Source organism: Eschscholzia californica, unplaced genomic scaffold, assembly GCF_041429995.1.
Source record: "Eschscholzia californica isolate CP2 unplaced genomic scaffold, dmEscCali1.0.p SCAF_2, whole genome shotgun sequence".
Classification (NCBI taxonomy): Eukaryota; Viridiplantae; Streptophyta; class Magnoliopsida; order Ranunculales; family Papaveraceae; genus Eschscholzia; species Eschscholzia californica.
Window position 1 is genome coordinate 4,265,062 of NW_028238309.1, and position 13,680 is coordinate 4,278,741.

Consider the following 13,680-nt stretch of genomic DNA (forward strand, 5'->3'; position numbering starts at 1 on the left):
TAGTATTACCATGAACAACATCTCTGAAACTACAAATTGAACTACATGAAGAACTCAATTTAGAATACCCACCAACATTTTTTGATGATGGATCATGAACTTGTTGAAAGGTGGCTTTTAAACCAAATTTAGGTTTGGGCCCAATATAAAATGTGGGCATGAGTAAATGGTTTTATCAAACTAGAAGGGGTAAAAAAGGAAAAAGTCTCATGAAATTAATTAAAAGGGTGTAGGGAGTTCTTTTGTTTGACTAGTTTAAGGAACAATCTAGAGAGAGAAAGTAAAAGGAGAATAGTATAGAAGAAACTTGAAGAAGAAGAAGAAGAAGAAGAAATAGATCTATTATGAATATTGTGTTTAAGGTAAGAACCAACTTCAAATCTAGTTAAATATTGTGACAAAACTTTGTGTGTTATGTTTATGAGATTGTGTAGATCTAAAGAAACTTTATTATATGAAAGTATGGTGATGTGAATCTTTTGAGTTTATTGAAGTATCTATACCTCTAATCTCCAACAATTGGCATCAGAGCCATATTAGTTTATCATTTCAAGCTTTTATTCAACATTTTGAGATCTAGGGTTTGTGAAAAAAAAAAATTGGGGATCTTGTAAGAAAATGTCAAATATGATGATACAACCTCAAGTACGTAGGTTAACTAAAGAGAACTATGAACATTGGTGTATCCAAATGAGGGTATTATTAAGCTCTCAAGACATATGGGATATTGTTCAAAATGGCTATGTAGAACAAACTCAAGAAGAAGAGATTATTATGAATGATGTACAAAAGTGTGTTCTTAAAGACTCAAGAAAAATGGATAAAAAAGCTTTATTTCTTATCTATCAAGGAATTGATGGCCGTACATTTGAAAAAGTGTCCGAAGCAAAATCATCGAAAGAGGTTTGAAATATTCTCAAGAATTCATTTAGAGGAATTGATAAAGTGGTAAAGGTTTGTCTCCAAATTTTGCATGGTGAATTTAAAAAGTTGAGCATGAATGAAGGGGAACTTATCTCCGATTATATTTCAAGAGTATTGTCGAATGTTAACGAAATGAAAAAGGTGTGACGAAAAATGTGATGACGTTAGGGTGATGGAGAAGATTCTAAGCTCTTTGACACCTAAGTTTAATGTGGTTATTGTTATTGAAGAGTCAAAAGATTTAGAATCTATGACGGTGGATGAGTTGACGGGGACATTGCAAATTCACGAACAAAGGGTTAATAGAAATAGTGCAAACACTTCAAATTATTTGGTGGATCAAGTACTTCAAGCAAAACTCACTCTAGAAGAAAAACAATATGCACCCCAAAGAGAAAGAGACTATAAGAGCTATGGTAGAGATTATGATAATAGTAGAAGTGAATTTGGAAGTCAAAGAGGAAAAAAATTCTTTAATAGAGGAAGAACAAATGAACCAAGAGAAAGGGAAAACTTTACTAGACCTTATAATAGGCAAGGTAGAGATAAAAGGAATATTGAATGCTATAATTGTCACAAACTTGGACATTATGGTAATGAATGTTGGTATAACAAAAAAAAATGAGGTACGTGAAGATGAAAATCTTGTTGAAAATGATGTAAAAATAAATGTAGATCCTACATTGCTTTTTTCTTGCGATGGACTTGGTGAATCACAAACAAATACTTGGTATTACGACACCGGTGCAAGTAATCATATTTGTGGAAAAAGAGAATTGTTTGTTGAAGTGAATGAAAGTGTGAAAGGGTGTGTAAAGTTTGGTGACTCGTCAAAGATTCCGGTGCTAAGGAAAGGTAATATCCTCATTCAACTCAAAAATGGAAAACATAACTATATTTTCGATGTTTATTATGTTCCCACAATGAAAAATAACATATTAAGTTTGGGGCAACTTTTGGAAAAAGACTATGATATAAGATTGAAGGATCTTCATCTCACATTAAGAGATAAAGGTGGAACTCTAATTGCTAAGGTGAAAATGGCAAAGAATAGATTATTTCCTTTAAACATTCAACATGGTGATGCAAAATGCTTAAACTTTATTGTGAAAGATAAATCTTGGTTGTGGCATTTGAGACTTGGACATTTAAATTTTGATGGAATGAAAGCTTTGGCAAGCAAGGACATGGTAAGGGGTTTATCATATATTGATCACCCAAATAAAGTGTGTGAAGGATGTATCTTTGGGAAGCATCATAGAACAACTTTCTCTAAAGAAGGAAGGTGGAGAGCTTACAATCCTCTAGAGCTTGTGCATACCGATGTTTGTGGTCCATTGAAGCCAATGACAAATGGAGGTAACAATTACTTTCTCACTTTTATTGATGATTATAGTAGAAAAATATGGGTATACTTCTTGAAAAATAAATCCGAAGTATTTGAAGTGTTCAAGGAATTCAAGAATATGGTTGAGAAACAAAGTGGGTATTTTATCAAGAAACTAAGATCGGATAGAGGTGGGGAATTTACTTCAAGAGACTTTGATATGTTTTGCAAAGAACATGGAATTATTCACGAACTTACCCCATCATACACACCACAACTAAATGGAGTAGCCGAAAGAAAAAACCGTACCATATTAAACATGGCAAGAAGCATGTTAAAAGAAAAAAGTTTGCCTAGAGAATTTTGGGGTGAAGCCGTTGCATGTGCCGTATACTTGTTAAATAGATGTCCCACTAAAAGTGTTTATATGAAGACACCTCAAGAGGCATGGGGATATTACAAGCCTAGTATATCTCATTTAAAGATATTTGGATGTATTGCTTATGCAAAGATACCGGAACCAAAAAGAACAAACCTTGATGACAAAGGTGAAAAATGCATCTTCCTTGGTTATAGTGAGCAAACAAAGTGTTACAAGTTATTTAATCCAACTACCAATAAAGTTCTACTTAGTAGAGATGTTGTATTTGAAGAAGAAATGACATGGGAATGCAAAGGAAAAGAAGCTATTCAAGTTGAACTTGAGCTTGAAGGTGAAAAAGAAGAAGAAGCACCAAGCGAAATTCAAAGAGAGCCACAAACACCAATGTGTAGAGCATCATCATCACCATCAACTTCATCTCCATCATCCTCATCATCGGAAGGAAGTTCTAGTGAAAGACCAATGAAAACAAGAAGTTTGAGAGAGATTTATGAAGTTATTGATAACGAAAAAGAAGTGAACTTATGTTGCTTTTTCATGGATTATGATTCTACTAGTCATGAAGAAGTCATTCACGAAGAAAAAATGGAAAAACAATGGATGAAGAAATTAATACAATTGAAAAGAATGATGCATATGAGTTGACAGAGAGGTACAAGTCTATTGGGGTAAATTGTGCATACACACCAAAGATGAATGCAAGTGGTGAAGTCAAAAAGTACAAAGAAAGGTTTGTAGATAAAAGTTACAAGCAAAGAGTCGACATCGATTTTAGTTAGGTATATATTCCTTTTATTCATATGAAAATATGGGTCTATATATCGGGTAAATATTCATGGAAAAGTTATCAATTTGATGTCAAGTTGACAATCTTAAATAGTGTTCCCGAAGAAGAAAAGTTTGATGAACAACTCTTGAAGCATGATGTCTTTGAAAGATTGAAGTAGATGTTAGGTATGAGAAGCTATGGAAATTTGATTTAAGGGGAGATGTTGAAAGGTGGCTTTTAAACCAAATTTAGGTTTGGACCCAATATAAAATGTGGGCTTGAGTAAATGGTTTTATCAAACTAGAAGGGGTAAAAAAGTAAAAAGTCTCATGAAATTAATTAAAAGGGTGTAGAGAGTTCTTTTGTTTGACTAGTTTAAGAACAATCTAGAGAGAGAAAGTAAAAGGAGAATAGTATAGAAGAAACTTGAAGAAGAAGAATAAATAGATCTAGTATGAATATTGTGTTTAAGGTAAGAACCAACTTCAAATCTAGTTAAATATTGTGACAAAACTTTGTGTGTTATGTTTATGAGATTGTGTAGATCTAAAGAAACTTTATTATATGAAAGTATGGTGATGTGAATATTTTGAGTTTATTTGAGTTTATTGAAGTATCTATACCTCTAATCTCCAACAGAACTTGCGTGCCTTCAATTTGTTTACAGGTTAGAAGACTCTTGATTTGATCCCAAGAAGATGGTTGTTTTGGTTTTTTAATTCTCTTTCTCTTTGGGGTAGTACTATTTTTTTTTATGATGATCAGATGTAGCCATGTAGATAAGAAGGTAGAGAAAGCCATTGTAAATTAGAAGAACAATTACAAGGTAAACTAGCTAGAAGAGAAAAGTAGAAGAGAAAAACAAAGAAAGCCATTGTAAATTAGAAGAACAATTACAAGGTAAACTAGCTAGATGATGGGTTTGAAGTCATGTTGAAGGAGGTTGATTTATCTCTCTGTATGTCATTAATATAATTCAATAGAGAGAGAGAGAGATGAGTTTGAACTTTGAACTTTGAACATAGAAAGAGGGAGATAATTCAATATAATAGGGAAATAATCTGGACCGTTGGCCTCTCCAACGGTCCAGTTTAGATTTTTAGACGGGTAAGTAGAAACACGCTGAAATTGAGGACTTAACTATAAATATTATACTTTTGGTGTCGTTTGGCAACCAAAAGTATAAGTACTTTTGCTTTAAAAAAGTAAAAAAAATTTCAAAAGTATATTTGGCAAAAATGTTATAAGTAAAAAAGTCAAAATGTTTTTGGTAATCTAATTTACTTTTGATAATTTTATTTTTCTTTTACTCGTACAGATACTTGATTTTAATGAATTTATTTAAGAATTTATTTTGTAGTCGAGAATAAATTTTATTTCCTTAAAACATTTTACACCCTCGTAACAGTGGCAACTGTTAGGGTTGTGCCTAGGGCTGGGAAAACGGTTTGGGAACCCGGGACCTTGCCAATCCGCCCGGACCGTTAGTACCCGAAACCCGGATGGAATCCAAGTCGGGCATACCCGACCCGATGAACCGGGTATTAGTGGGCGGGACTCGGACAGGGGCTCAAATTCGAGCCCCGGTCTGATATGCCCGACCGCTACCTGTCCGAAAAGATTCGCCCGCTACCCGGTCTGAATTTAGTTTCTCTCAAGTCTCACCCCCAAATGGTCGTTCTGTAACTCTCTCTCTCTCTAACTTCACACATACATTCAATGAGAGCTATGTTCTCTTACTCCATGCTTTGTCTCTCTACAAAAGCGAACCCATTCTTACTCTCTAACCCTTTTTCTAATTTTCAATCTCTTAATCCTAAAACAAATTTCAAAAACCCTAATTTCAATTGAAGCAAGAAACTCTCAACTACTACTACTACAATTTCAGTCCTTCAATGGAATCAAAACCTAGATCTTCTCCTCTGTCTGAAAGAAACCCTAGTTTCAGCCCTTTCAATGGAAGAAATAAACCCTCCCTAACCCTTGCTCGTCTCGGATTTTTAGTCGTCGTCATTGATTCTTATGTGGGTCTCCGAAATCTAGATCTTCTCCTAGATAGAAGCAAATTGATAATTAACTCGATCTTCAAGACCCTAATTCGGGTGGTTGCAGGGCCGTGCCTGAGATTTTAAGGGCCCAGTGCCAAATTTTATTTTGGACCTCTTGTATAGTTTTTTTGTTGACAACTCTTGTATAGTGAAGAGTGTAAAAAAATGTATTTCAAAAAGCTAGAAAACAAACAAACTCAAAATAATTTAACAGTCTAACAAAAAAAAATCAACTCACCCTGTATTTGTGTAAAACATTAAAATATTAACACTAAATCTAATTAGATCTTCACAAAAAAGATATACTAAATATTTACTTAGGTAGACACAATTATGATGACTAAATATACTAAGAACAAAAAGTATTTTTTTCTTACCGCTACATGATGCTCTTAAAAGCAGTAAAGATACATATACAAAGAATTCAAAATCGTTACATATACAAAGAATTTATGTCAAAAACATAACAAAGTATTGATCAATATACTACCGATATGCTAACTATTAAATGTAATAATTGCTTTTTTGTTGTTGAAAGAAACGTAATTATTATTTGGTGAAATAACGAGAAAAATATAAAAAATAATAAAAAGAAATTTGACGTTACACCAAAATAATAGAAGACAAAAATACAGATTTGAAACGAAACGATTTTGTTTTCTTTTTGAAAAGCTACCTAGGACTCATTAACTTGAAAGAAAGATGAATCCTTCCATTGAAACTGTAAAATTATATTGGGTGAGGTCTAACTTTTTACTATATAGAGAGAATAAATTATAGATTTAGTTAGGGAAATAATTTACAACATAGAAAGAGAATAAGTAATAGATAGGAAGAGATCAAGAAAAAATAAAACATTTATGGAATGTTTAGATTTTGAGAGAGACAAGACGTTGTGTGTAAGAAAGCAATTAGATTTCAAATAAATTAAGACAAGGTAAAGTGAATTTGAAGGAAACAAAATTTAATTGGCTATTAGCCAATTAGTAACTACACTCGTTTTACTTTTTTTCTAGGTTGCCAATATTTGGACAAACAAAGTTCTTATATGGACAATCATTTTGGGTGTAGACATAATCTTCACCTCCACCTTCTCCAAACAACCATTACCCACCGTGTTCTTCAAATGGCCACCACCACCCATCCAAATTTCAAACCTGAAAAATGAAGAAAAAACGTTTTTTCTAGGGAGTAATTTTCTTGATCAATTAAGTTGTCACAGGAATTTCTTGATTTTGAAAGAGATTTGATGAAGTTCTTACAGTTCTTATCCGACTCTAGCTCATGTTTTAGGGTTTCTTTTGTAAAGGTGATCAAATCTTTAAGATCTCATTCTTATTTTTAGGGTTTTTTTGGGCTTTATCTTCTATTACTCCAGGCTCAACATGAATAAACAATCATTCCAAATTTCATTTGGATATTACCATTTGTTGGCAACATTAAGGTTTTTTAAAATTAGTCCACCATCACCATCTCTTCTTCCCTCTTGTTTAGAGAGAGAAAGTAAATGAAGAACAAATTAATACCTTCATGGTCTTGGGGTAAAAGTTGATAACAAAAAGGAGAAAATACCCTACTTTATTAATTAGGTTAACTTTGATTTTTAAAAGTAGGAACTAGTCATATTAGAGAGAGAATAACAGATAGAAGAGAGGAAGAAATACGAAATTGAGGAGGAGCCAGTCAGATATAGAGAGAGAAACTAGGAGAAGTTTTTGGTTGTCCCCCTTTAAAAGTGATTAGTATTTTTCCACCTCTTACCCAGTTGTCCATATAAAAAAACTAGTTGTCCACATATTAGCTACCTTTTTCTAACAGTATTAAAAAGAAGTATTGTTTTTCCAAAAAAAGAGGGAAGTATTGTGGGCCCCGTGCAGTGGGGGGCCCAGTGCGGGCGCCCTGCCCGCACTGCCCACTGCACGGCCCTGGGTGGTTGAAGCAAATTGATGCTGATGTATTTTCAAGAGCCTAAACCCTGATTGAAGTTTCGATCAAGCAAATTGATGTACTTTCAACAACCCAAATCTCGATTTTGAAGACCCTAAACCCTGATTGTCATCTCGATGAAGCATTAGTTCGTGATTAACGTTGGTCGAATTTTGAACTTCTCTGTATTTCGTAACCTAGATAGAAGCTTCAAATTCCTTTCCTGCACGCAAAACATGACATACTGGTTTGTTCTCACAACCATTTAGGGGTTTTCTAAATTTCTACCATTTTCACGGTAGTCTATTTGTTAATTTCTTCTCAAGTTGACACAATTCTATTTCATCCTAGATCATTAAATTTCTGTTCAAAATCATAACAAATTGAAAAAGGCATTAACCAATATCAATTGATTTCCAATGACAAAAGAAATGGTTTAATATCCCTAAGCCAGATTAAATTTTTGTTCAAATATCTAAATGGGTGTCACAGTGAAGTTCAATTTCAATTAGTTCCCATTCATTACAAATATGGAACATAAATGAAACTAAAACAAAATCTTGATTCAATTAAAATCATTGAAAAGAAAAAAAAGAAAAAAAAAACAGGAAGCAAAATCTTAAATTGGATGACTACAAATGTAACTAAAAGGCTCAAGATTAGGTTGGAGTTTAATATGTTGCCTTTCCAAAATCAAGATTTTACCGGATTATTTTTTTTGACATATTTTTTATTGAAGTGGTAGGTGACATATTTGGGAACCTACGAAACTTTTCTTTTGTGGGGCCAACATCATTATCGAGGGAGCTTCTAGATGCATATTAGGTAGGAGCTTCTAGAAGAATATTAAGTGGAAGCGATAAATTAGCTTTCTCTATATAAACCTAGCCATGTATTTTTATTTTCATATGTTTCATCTTGTTTTCAGTAATTCTCTTCATTCCCCTCCTCTAATCTTTATAATTTTTTTTTACTATCTTCTCAATTCTCCATTGGAGGATTGATAAAAACAGTAGAACCAAAAAGGACACTATCTGAAATATAAGGTTTGTGTTTTCTTTTTATTCTTTTCATTTTCAAGATTTTTTTTCTACAATTATTTCTCTGGTCATATCTTCTTTACAGCTTAAAATTTTCTTTAGATGAGATATGTTTTTGCAGTTCATTAATCTTTATATTTTAGTTTGTTACTTTTGTTGTCCTCTTAACCATTTATTCATTTCTTTGATTTGTTTCAATCTGTTCTCATATTCGCTCTTAAATTATCTCTTAAGTTTTTTCAAATCACAATCCAATTTAAAACTAAAGAGTTTTAATCTTTATTCACTTGTTTACTTACCCTTACTCAATTTTGATTCATATCAATTTTTATTTTTTGTCAGATCTAACCAAAATCAATTTCATGTGTCAGATCAACTTATTTCCAAAATCAGATCTACATTAAACATCAATTGATAAAATGTTGCAGGCAAACATTTCCACGCCAAATTTTATTTTCTCAAAGAGGATCCATCTTCTTTTCAGAATTTAGCTCCCTATCTTTATCATGCCAAATGTTTCTTGTGTTCATAAACTCGAATAATTTTCTTTGCGCTAACCCTTTCTAGCTTTGCTCGTTCTGTTCTATTTAGATTATCCTCTACAGAATTTATCGAGGTTTATGGAACAGTAAAGGAAGTGATTTAAAACCAAGGTATGCTATATTTTAGATTTTTTTGACTTTTTTTTTGGCAATACATCTATGACTATATTTCCTTTCCTTACAATCTTTACCAATCAGATCTGATACTCTTAATTTCATTCATTTGATTTCAATATTGTTTACTATCATACTTCATTAAGCTTGATCTCTAATAGTGTTTGTACGACGAGTTACACTTTAGTAAATATAGTATCTTCTGAAATCTTTTCACATTCCAAAAAAGCTCAACTCAAAATCATTACGGTGTTACCTTATAAGGTAAATTAATAACTTTATCAATTTTCCTTAGCATATCTAAACTTGCATCATGCTTGAACTCCAAAATTTGAAAATGAAGCTACAATTTAAAATTGTATCATTTTGAGAAATATGCAAATTTAAATCGAGTAGTGATTCAGTATGAGCTTGAGCTCAATACTGAAGATTATATAAGATCAATCCATGTCAGGAACTTAATTATAATTGTTCAAGTACACGTGATAAAATCCATTTTAGGAACTTATTTAGGAAAATCCGTACACTGATTAATGGAGGGTAGAATCTTTTTAAATATATACTCTCGTATAAGGAAGTACAAAGTTGGCAATGAAAATCCGAAGACTGATTAATGGAGGGTAAAATAACATTTTTAATGTGGTGGAGCATTTGTAACAAGTGTGTTGCTAGTGTGGGTACAAAATACGACTAAAATTTGGGATTTCCCAATTTGATCGTATTACTAAACCCTAAAAAAAAAAAGAAGAATTATGCAAATGATGGGGAACCCTAGTCACTGACCACAACTTTGTTCACAACCATATACAAACCCAACTTAATCATGATGAAAACCACATTACTCCCAAAAGTCAATCCAAAACTTCTTCTAGTTTTTTATATTTAATTAAGTCATCAGACAATAAAAATAGCTCCCAACTCTATCATTTAGATTTTGTCAATAAACACCACCACATTCTAGAAGGATCATCATCTAAACTCAAACTCCAAAATCTCATCAACCACCCTCCTCGTGAGAAACAAAACCTAGTTGGTTCATGCAATGGTTTAGTTTGTTTCTCTGTGTATCCTTACCGCAAACCTACTTACATATGTAAAACAATTACGAAAGAATTCATTAATCTCCCAAGAACCATCTTCAGCCGTCGATGTAACTCTTTGTATCAAACATGTGGTTTCGGTTATTTAAACGAAACCACATGTTTAATATCTGGGTATTCCTTTGTAATTGTATTACATATGTAAGTAGGTCTCTTGTAACGATACCCAGAGAAGCAAACTAAACCATTGCACGAACCAACTAGGTTTTTTTTCCACTTAAAAGCAGGGTGGTTGATGAGTTTTTGTAGTTTGAGGTAAGAAGATGATCCTATGATGTTCTGTTTGACAAACTCTAAATGGTAGAGTTGGGATCTATTTTGTTTGTATGATGACTTAATCAAACATAGAAAACTAAAAGAAGTTTTGGATTGACCACTTTGGGTAATAATGTGGTTTTCATTAGTATTATGATTAAGTTGGCGTTGTATATGATTGTTAACGAAGTAATGTTGTGTGAGTAGGGTTCCCCATAATTTGCATACTCGTCTAAATTTTAAAATCTTGACAAAGACTCTTTGTATACTTAGCATTTCCCAACCTTCACAAAAGTTCTCCATCTTCAAAAAAAGTTCTTTTTCTTCTTTTTTAGGGTTAAAAATCAGAGTTTCACTTTAATAAGATATCAATGGGGGTTTAGTGATATGATCAAATTGGGAAATCCATATCATATCTGATCAGTTGGTCGTTCCAAGTTTAGGTCCCTGATTATCTTGCCTTCGGTCTCTGCTTCCTTCCCAATTAGATTTAGTATCCCTTTTTCTGGAGGAGGGATCTCTCCTCCGGATTTTCCTCTTTGTTGTTTATATTATATCTATAATAAGATCTTGGACTGTAGGTTTTAGAAAGAGACTCTATGGATCATATCTTATTCAACACAGTACTTCTTCCTGGATTCTTCCTCTTTTTCTTGTTATTTTCTCTCTAACATGGATCACATATTCATTTCCTAAAGTTACAAAAATTAAATTCGATAAAGGATTTAATCCATTTGTTGGTGATTATATATGTTTAAGGAATGGAAGTACGGATAAAGATGTCAGTGAGAATAGAAGATTCAATATCACCTCATTCTATGATGAAAAATTCAAGAAGATTGAAGATGAAATTACAAGTCAAGAGAAAAGAACAATCAAGATTTCACTTTTATTAGTTTAATATTATTGTTAGTAATTTTCTTTTTGTCGACCTTTAAGGTCTTTAATTCTCGATCTATAGGATCTTTGTGTCTGTGTCTAGTCAATTATTTTCCTTTCATGAGGCACTTTACATTTGAATGTATGTAACTCTCATGAAGTTTTCAGAGGAGAAGAATAAGAATTCTACCATGTACTTTGTGATGTTCACTGATGAATGAAAGTATGGTTTTGATAAAAAAAAAAAAAAGATTTAGTTCCCTGTACATCTGAAAAGCAAACCACATTTTTATCATTCTTATGAACTTTTTTTTGATGCAAGATTCTTCTCATGAACTTACCTTTCTGCTTTTTTGTTTCTCATTCTCTTGTTAACTCCGGAGTCCTTTTCTGTTAGTCATTAACTTCTTAACTAGCATCATCAAGTTTGTCAAATGAAAATGAAAGAAGCCAGATCTATCTTGATACACTAGTTCGAATTTATTTTTCTATTCAACACTTATTATGAACAACTATATTTTTTTTGAGAATTCGACTACGTTCTACATTAGTTGTTACAAGGCATTGATACATCATCAAGATGGAATAAGCACGATACCCGCCTAATTTAAACTAAGAATGAAAGAGGCCTAAAATCCAACAACAAAGAGGCTTAAAGCCCAAAAAATTATTTCATTGTTTATAGCCTAAATTACATGGGATAAATCTTGATGGCAAACTGCTTCCACCGAGACTCGATCCACGACATCATAGACTTAAGAGGGGTGTCCAACCGTTACACCAAAGAGTGGTGGACTATGAACAACTATATTGTGTTGTGCTTGTTTGCAACGTATTATTTATGTCCGTGAGACACTACTACGAGAAACAAAAAATCGTTTTAGGAAGAATATAATTTTGTATTTATTATCGTATACACACCCGACCAGGGCCGTGCCTGAGATTTTGAGGGCCCAGTGCAAAATTTTATTTTGGACCTCTTGTATAGTCAAGAGTGTAAAAAAATGTATTTCAAAAAGTTAAAAAACAAACAAACACAAAATAATTTAACAGTCTAACCAAAAAAAATTAACTCACCCTGTATTTGTGTAAAACATCAAAATATTAACACTAAATCTAATTAGATCTTCACAAAAAAAATATACTAAATATTTACTTTGGTAGACACAATTATGATGACTAAATATACTAAGAACAAAAAGTATTTTTTTCTTACCGCTACATGATGCTCTTAAAAGCAGTAAATATACAAAGAATTTATGTCAAAAACATAACAATAACCTATAAATCGTTAAAAAAGAATTCAAAATCGTTACATATACAAAGAATTTATGTCAAAAACATAACAAAGTATTGATCAATATACTACCGATATGCTAACTATTAAATGTAATAATTGCTTTTTTGTTGTTGAAAGAAACGTAATTATTATTTGGTGAAATAACGAGAAAAATATAAAAAATAATAAAAAGAAATTTGACGTTACACCAAAATAATAGAAGACAAAAATACAGATTTGAAACGAAACGATTTTGTTTTCTTTTTGAAAAGCTACCTGGACTCATTAACTTGAAAGAAAGATGAATCCTTCCATTGAAACTGTAAAATTATATTGGGTGAGGTCTAACTTTTTACTATATAGAGAGAATAAATTATAGATTTAGTTAGGGAAATAATTTACAACATAGAAAGAGAATAAGTAATAGATAGGAAGAGATCAAGAAAAAATAAAACATTTATGGAATGTTTAGATTTTGAGAGAGACAAGACGTTGTGTGTAAGAAAGCAATTAGATTTCAAATAAATTAAGACACGGTAAAGTGAATTTGAAGGAAACAAAATTTAATTGGCTATTAGCCAATTAGTAACTACACTCGTTTTACTTTTTTTCTAGGTTGCCAATATTTGGACAAACAAAGTTCTTATATGGACAATCATTTTGGGTGTAGACATAATCTTCACCTCCACCTTCTCCAAACAACCATTACCCACCGTGTTCTTCAAATGGCCACCACCACCCATCCAAATTTCAAACCTGAAAAATGAAGAAAAAACGTTTTTTCTAGGGAGTAATTTTCTTGATCAATTAAGTTGTCACAGGAATTTCTTGATTTTGAAAGAGATTTGATGAAGTTCTTACAGTTCTTATCCGACTCTAGCTCATGTTTTAGGGTTTCTTTTGTAAAGGTGATCAAATCTTTAAGATCTCATTCTTATTTTTAGGGTTTTTTTGGGCTTTATCTTCTATTACTCCAGGCTCAACATGAATAAACAATCATTCCAAATTTCATTTGGATATTACCATTTGTTGGCAACATTAAGGTTTTTTGGAATTAGTCCACCATCACCATCTCTTCTTCCCTCTTGTTTAGAG

General features: G+C 32.2%; 1 long non-coding RNA gene across 1 annotated transcript; it reads left to right on the forward strand.

Moving 5' to 3' along the window:
- The first annotated feature begins 8,227 nt into the window (after window positions 1–8,227).
- On the forward strand, window positions 8,228–11,544 carry LOC147555419 (uncharacterized). Its single transcript, XR_015235141.1, has 3 exons — window positions 8,228–8,422; window positions 9,008–9,069; window positions 11,187–11,544. It is a non-coding gene; the product is annotated as an uncharacterized LOC147555419 (long non-coding RNA).
- The last annotated feature ends 2,136 nt before the right edge of the window (window positions 11,545–13,680 follow it).